Source organism: Pseudophryne corroboree, unplaced genomic scaffold (genome assembly GCF_028390025.1).
Source record: "Pseudophryne corroboree isolate aPseCor3 unplaced genomic scaffold, aPseCor3.hap2 scaffold_1354, whole genome shotgun sequence".
Lineage (NCBI taxonomy): Eukaryota > Metazoa > Chordata > Amphibia > Anura > Myobatrachidae > Pseudophryne > Pseudophryne corroboree.
This window is the reverse complement of record NW_026967980.1, coordinates 120,088-126,554: the sequence shown is the minus strand read 5'-3', so window position 1 is coordinate 126,554 and position 6,467 is coordinate 120,088. Positions and strand designations below refer to the sequence as shown.

At 45.0% G+C, this 6,467-nt stretch overlaps 6 non-coding genes and 1 pseudogene across 6 annotated transcripts; all 7 read right to left on the bottom strand.

Annotated features, from left to right (window-relative positions):
- Nucleotides 1-653: 653 nt before the first annotated feature.
- Nucleotides 654-781, bottom strand: LOC134995014 (U1 spliceosomal RNA; annotated as a pseudogene).
- A 671-nt stretch (nucleotides 782-1,452) lies between these two features.
- LOC134995013 (U1 spliceosomal RNA) lies at nucleotides 1,453-1,614 on the bottom strand. The gene has a single exon (XR_010197923.1). It is a non-coding gene; the product is annotated as a U1 spliceosomal RNA (small nuclear RNA).
- Nucleotides 1,615-1,766: 152 nt separating this feature from the next.
- LOC134995015 (U1 spliceosomal RNA) lies at nucleotides 1,767-1,930 on the bottom strand. Its single transcript, XR_010197924.1, has one exon. It is a non-coding gene; the product is annotated as a U1 spliceosomal RNA (small nuclear RNA).
- Nucleotides 1,931-2,576: 646 nt separating this feature from the next.
- Nucleotides 2,577-2,739, bottom strand: LOC134995017 (U1 spliceosomal RNA). The gene has a single exon (XR_010197926.1). It is a non-coding gene; the product is annotated as a U1 spliceosomal RNA (small nuclear RNA).
- A 152-nt stretch (nucleotides 2,740-2,891) lies between these two features.
- On the bottom strand, nucleotides 2,892-3,055 carry LOC134995016 (U1 spliceosomal RNA). The gene has a single exon (XR_010197925.1). It is a non-coding gene; the product is annotated as a U1 spliceosomal RNA (small nuclear RNA).
- A 671-nt stretch (nucleotides 3,056-3,726) lies between these two features.
- LOC134995018 (U1 spliceosomal RNA) lies at nucleotides 3,727-3,889 on the bottom strand. The gene has a single exon (XR_010197927.1). It is a non-coding gene; the product is annotated as a U1 spliceosomal RNA (small nuclear RNA).
- Nucleotides 3,890-4,041: 152 nt separating this feature from the next.
- On the bottom strand, nucleotides 4,042-4,205 carry LOC134995012 (U1 spliceosomal RNA). Its single transcript, XR_010197922.1, has one exon. It is a non-coding gene; the product is annotated as a U1 spliceosomal RNA (small nuclear RNA).
- Nucleotides 4,206-6,467: the final 2,262 nt, after the last annotated feature.

The following is a 6,467-nucleotide window of genomic DNA, read 5'->3' as shown; positions in this document are numbered from 1 at the left end:
ATTTTGTGAGAAACATCTTCACCCTTAAAGATTTTCTTAATTCCTTACCTGTGTGCTAATTAGATATCACCTTGTTTTCACATTAAACAGACTTCCACATGAGAAAGCAGCAAGGATGCAGTGGTGTTAATGTTTCCTGGTGTCAACCTGTATTATTTCAGTAGACATTGAAATGAGGATGCATCTTGCTGCCTTTCCAATGAAGCAAGTTTAATTTAGTAATAGGTGAAAAACCATCCTTACAAAGGTGTTAATCAGAGACTTTGCTTTGTGGACACTTTTCAGAGAACAAATTTGTTAGCATAAAAATAAGCCAGAAAATGAAGAGCTGTTAAATCACTCAATTGGATTTTTCTGCCAGCATATTTTTTTTCTCTGCAAACCACTGCTAAATTGTGCTTCCTAGCTGTTTTTATAAAATCAATGAATCAAATCTAACTCTGATTACATCAGAGAAGGCCAGGTACCCTACACCATAAGAGGGGGTTTGAAATTTTGACTTGTCTACTTAAAGATCACCAAAATCTGATAACAAGATCAATTACATCCCTGGGTGGGATTGAACCACCAACCTTTTAGTTAATAGCCGTACACACTAACTGATTGCGCCACAGAGACACTTTGCGAAAGTCTGTTTAATGTCTGTTTAATGTGAAAATGCAGTCGAGTTTCCCACATTTGGGGAAATCATAGGGGTCAGCATACCCAGAATGCAATGAATGAACCTCACCCTGGGAGAACAATCTTCATGACCATGGTATCTCCTATGCAAAATAAGTATGATTTGGGATAGGGCAGGGGAGGGCCGCTGCTCAGGCACATCTCTGTCAAGTAAAGGAGATTCAACTGAGGCAGCACAAGGGAACTCTCATCTGGGGACAACAACTGCAGGGAGAACACATATTTTCAGATGAACATGGGAGGGCAGAAGGCTGCCTAATACTGAAGCACCCCCAAACAACAAACCAAATGCAACAACTAGTGCAAGCATTCCTGGGGGAAGGCCTGCAGCAGATGGATTTGCATATGGTGATGTCATCCAAGCAGTGGGTCAAAGTTGGCTTCAACCCTCGTCTGCATATGAAAAGAAAAAAGGGATGTGCAGGGCATGGCGGCCTTTTGCGGCGCTTGCATGACCCTTAGTTCGCATTAAACACCCCCACCCTCCTTCGGTGTGGGGCTCATGTTGGCTATGCCCCAGCACCTGAAGCATTCAAGCTGATTTCTTGCAGCAGCTGGGCACTGTAACAGCTCCAGAGCTGCTCTGTGAGGCAAGTAAAAGGGTGTGGGCCCTGCAGCACTACCTGTAGTTTGCATTGTGTGTTGGAAGGCACAAAGTAAGCAGACGGGAGAAGTCAGGATAGTGCGCAAGGGCATAGAAGGGAGCGGCTCAAGAAAAGAGAAGTGGAAACAGACAGCAAACTAGGCTGGAGAGAGACCTGAGACAAAGAGATCTGAATTATACGAGAGACGACCAGGGGAAACACAAATTATGCAGAAAGTTTCCCACATTTGGGGAAATCACAGGGGCAGCACACCCAGAGTGCAATGGGTGAGCCTTGCCCTGGGAGAAGCACCTACATGATCATAGTATCTCACCTGGCAGGTAAGTAGGAGTTGGGCTAGAGCTGGGGAGGGTCGCTGCTCGGGTACCCCCCTGTCAAGTGAAGGAGATCCAACTGAGGCAGCACAAGGGAACTCTCGAAAGAGGAACAAGGCTAGAGGAAGATCTGAGACAAAGAAATCTGATTTTTACCAGAGTTGACCAGAAGAAAGCACAAACACAGTCCCCCACTACCACAAATAATGCAGTCGAGTTTCCCACATTTGGGGAAATCACAGGGGTCAGCATACCCAGAATGCAATGAATGAACCTCACCCTGGGAGAACAATCTTCATGACCATGGTATCTCCTATGCAAAATAAGTATGATTTGGGATAGGGCTGGGGAGGGCCGCTGCTCAGGCACATCTCTGTCAAGTAAAGGAGATTCAACTGAGGCAGCACAAGGGAACTCTCATCTGGGGACAACAACTGCAGGGAGAACACATATTTTCAGATGAACATGGGAGGGCAGAAGGCTGCCTAATACTGAAGCACCCCCAAACAACAAACCAAATGCAACAACTAGTGCAAGCATTCCTGGGGGAAGGCCTGCAGCAGATGGATTTGCATATGGTGATGTCATCCAAGCAGTGGGTCAAAGTTGGCTTCAACCATCGTCTGCATATGAAAAGAAAAAAGGGATGTGCAGGGCATGGTGTCCTTTTGTGGCGCTTGGATGACCCCTCCTTCGGTGTGGGGCTCATGTTGGCTATGCCCCAGCCCCTGAAGCATTCAAGATGATTTCTTGCAGCAGCTGGGCACTGTAACAGCTCCAGAGCTGTTCTGTAAAGCATGTAAAAGGGTGTGGGCCCTGCAGCACTACCTGTAGTATGCATTGTGCATTGGAAGGCACAAAGTAAGCAGACGGAAGAGGTCAGGATAGTGCGCAAGGGCATAGAAGGGAGCGGCTCAAGAAAAGAGAAGTGGAAACAGACAGCAAACTAGGCTGGAGAAAGACCTGAGACAAAGAGATCTGAATTATACGAGAGCCGACCAGAGGAAACACAAATTATGCAGTCAAGTTTCCCACATTTGGGGAAATCGCAGGAGCAGCACACCCAGAGTGCAATGGGTGAGCCTTGCCCTGGGAGAAGCACCTTCCTGATCATAGTATCTCACCTGGCAGGTAAGTAGGAGTTGGGCTAGAGCTGGGGAGGGTCGCTGCTCGGGCACCCCCCTGTCAAGTGAAGGAGATCCAACTGAGGCAGCACAAGGGAACTCTCGAAAGAAGAACAAGGCTAGAGGAATATCTGAGACAAAGAAATCTGACTTTTACCAGAGCTGAGCAGAGGAAAGCACAAACACAGTCCCCCACTACCACAAATAATGCAGTCGAGTTTCCCACATTTGGGGAAATCACAGGGGTCAGCATACCCAGAATGCAATGAATGAACCTCACCCTGGGAGAACAATCTTCATGACCATGGTATCTCTTATGCAAAATAAGTATGATTTGGGATAGGGCTGGGGAGGGCCGCTGCTCAGGCACATCTCTGTCAAGTAAAGGAGATTCAACTGAGGCAGCACAAGGGAACTCTCATCTGGGGACAACAACTGCAGGGAGAACACATATTTTCAGATGAACATGGGAGGGCAGAAGGCTGCCTAATACTGAAGCACCCCCAAACAACAAACCAAATGCAACAACTAGTGCAAGCATTCCTGGGGGAAGGCCTGCAGCAGATTGATTTGCATATGGTAATGCCATCCAAGCAGTGGGTCAAAGTTGGCTTCAACCCTCGTCTGCATATGAAAAGAGAAAAGGGGCGTGCAGGGCATGGCGGCCTTTTGCGGCGCTTGGGTGACCCTTAGTTCGCATTAAACACCCCCACCCTCCTTCGGTGTGGGGCTCATGTTGGCAATGCCCAAGCCCCTGAAGCATTCAAGCTGATTTCTTGCAGCAGCTGGGTACTGTAACAGCTCCAGAGCTGCTCTGTGAGGCAAGTAAAAGGGTGTGGGCCCTGCAGCACTACCTGTAGTTTGCATTGTGTGTTGGAAGGCACAAAGTAAGCAGACGGGAGAAGTCAGGATAGTGCGCAAGGGCATAGAAGGGAGCGGCTCAAGAAAAGAGAAGTGGAAACAGACAGCAAACTAGGCTGGAGAGAGACCTGAGACAAAGAGATCTGAATTATACGAGAGACGACCAGGGGAAACACAAATTATGCAGTCAAGTTTCCCACATTTGGGGAAATCACAGGGGCAGCACACCCAGAGTGCAATGGGTGACCCTTGCCCTGGGAGAAGCACCTACATGATCATAGTATCTCACCTGGCAGGTAAGTAGGAGTTGGGCTAGAGCTGGGGAGGGTCGCTACTCGGGTACCCCCCTGTCAACTTAAGGAGATCCAACTGAGGCAGCACAAGGGAACTCTCGAAAGAGGAACAAGGCTAGAGGAAGATCTGAGACAAAGAAATCTGACTTTTACCAGAGCTGACCAGAGGAAAGCACAAACACAGTCCCCCACTACCACAAATAATGCAGTCGAGTTTCCCACATTTGGGGAAATCATAGGGGTCAGCATACCCAGAATGCAATGAATGAACCTCACCCTGGGAGAACAATCTTCATGACCATGGTATCTCCTATGCAAAATAAGTATGATTTGGGATAGAGCTGGGGAGGGCCGCTGCTCAGGCACATCTCTGTCAAGTAAAGGAGATTCAACTGAGGCAGCACAAGGGAACTCTCATCTGGGGACAACAACTGCAGGGAGAACACATATTTTCAGATGAACATGGGAGGGCAGAAGGCTGCCTAATACTGAAGCACCCCCAAACAACAAACCAAATGCAACAACTAGTGCAAGCATTCCTGGGTGAAGGCCTGCAGCAGATAGATTTGCATATGGTGATGTCATCCAAGCAGTGGGTCAAAGTTGGCTTCAACCCTCGTCTGCATATGAAAAGAGAAAAGGGGCGTGCAGGGCATGGCAGGCCTTTTGCGGCGCTTGGATGACCCCTAGTTCGCATTAAACACCTCCACCCTCCTTCGGTGTGGGGCTCATGTTGGCTATGCCCCAGCCCCTTAAGCATTCAAGCTGATTTCTTGCAGCAGCTGGGCACTGTAACAGCTCCAGAGCTGCTCTGTAAGGCAAGTAAAAGGGTCTCTGTGGCGCAATCAGTTAGTATGTACGGCTATTAACCGAAAGGTTGGTGGTTCAATCCCACCCAGGGACGTAATTGACCTAGTGATCAGATTTTGGTGATATTTAAGTAGACAAGTCAAAATTTCAAACCCCCTCTTATTGTGTAGGGTACCTGGCCTTCTCTGATGTAATCAGAGTTAGATTTGATTCAGTGATTTTATAAAAAACAGCTAGGAAGCACAATTTAGCAGTGGGTTGCAGAGAAAAAAAATATGCTGGCAGAAAAATCCAATTGAGTGATTAAACAGCTCTTCATTTTCTGGCTTTATTTTTATGCTAACAAATTTGTTCTCTGAAAAGTGTCCACAAAGCCAAGTCTCTGATTAACACCTTTGTAAGGATGGTTTTTCACCTATTACTAAATTAAACTTGCTTCATTGGAAAGGCAGCAAGATGCATCCTCATTTCAATGTCTACTGAAATAATACAGGTTGACACCAGGAAACATTAACGCCACTGCATCCTTGCTGCTTTCTCATGTGGAAGTCTGTTTAATGTGAAAACAAGGTGATATCTAATTAGCACACAGGTAAGGAATTAAGAAAATCTTTATTTAAGGGTGAAGATGTTTCTCACAAAATTGTTGACCCAATGCATCATTGAAATTCAAGCTGGAAAGATGAATTTAATATATCACTTGTACATTTTGTATTGCTCTTCTGGTGACAATGTAGTTTGTTTTTGTCAATTACCATTTTAATAATAGGGTAAAGAAAATGAAGTGGATTTTTGAAAGAAAACAATACTGTCAATATACTATTAAAACAAATTAAAATGGTAAAAGTTATTGTACTTTAAGTAAAAATAAAAGAGACAAAATATCAATCCCAGTTTTGGATTACTTTAATTAACAAAAAAAAATGCATATAGCAGAGGATAGTTTCAATCTGCCTACCTCTGGGTTATGGGCCCAGCATGCTTCCATTGCAGTACTCTGCTGCACATGTAAGTGCATGAGATCCTGAAGCACTCACTCATCATGGGAAAGTACCAATGTGTTTCTTCGTTGGTTGATGGAAGAAACATCTTACAAAAACTCTCCAGATTATTGACTTTTTAAAGTTTTGCTAGGAAACGTTTTAGATGAATGCTTATTAGCCTTTGTCAGTATGGACTTTTGCAAAGTGTCTCTGTGGCGCAATCAGTTAGTATGTACGGCTATTAACCAAAAGCACTGTTTGCAAAGTGTCTCGGTGGCGCAATCGGTTAGTGTGTTCGGCTATTAACCAAAAGGTTGGTGGTTCAATCCCACCCAGGGACGTAATTGACCTTGTGATCAGATTTTGGTGATATTAAAGTAGACAAGTCAAAATTTCAAACCCCCTCTTATTGTGTAGGGTACCTGGCCTTCTCTGATGTAATCAGAGTTAGATTTGATTCAGTGATTTTATAAAAAACAGCTAGGAAGCACAATTTAGCAGTGGGTTGCAGAGAAAAAAAATATGCTGGCAGAAAAATCCAATTGAGTGATTAAACAGCTCTTCATTTTCTGGCTTTATTTTTATGCTAACAAATTTGTTCTCTGAAAAGTGTCCACAAAGCCAAGTCTCTGATTAACACCTTTGTAAGGATGGTTTTTCACCTATTACTAAATTAAACTTGCTTCATTGGAAAGGCAGCAAGATGCATCCTCATTTCAATGTCTACTGAAATAATACAAGTTGACACCAGGAAACATTAACGCCACTGCATCCTTGCTGCTTTCTCATGTGGAAG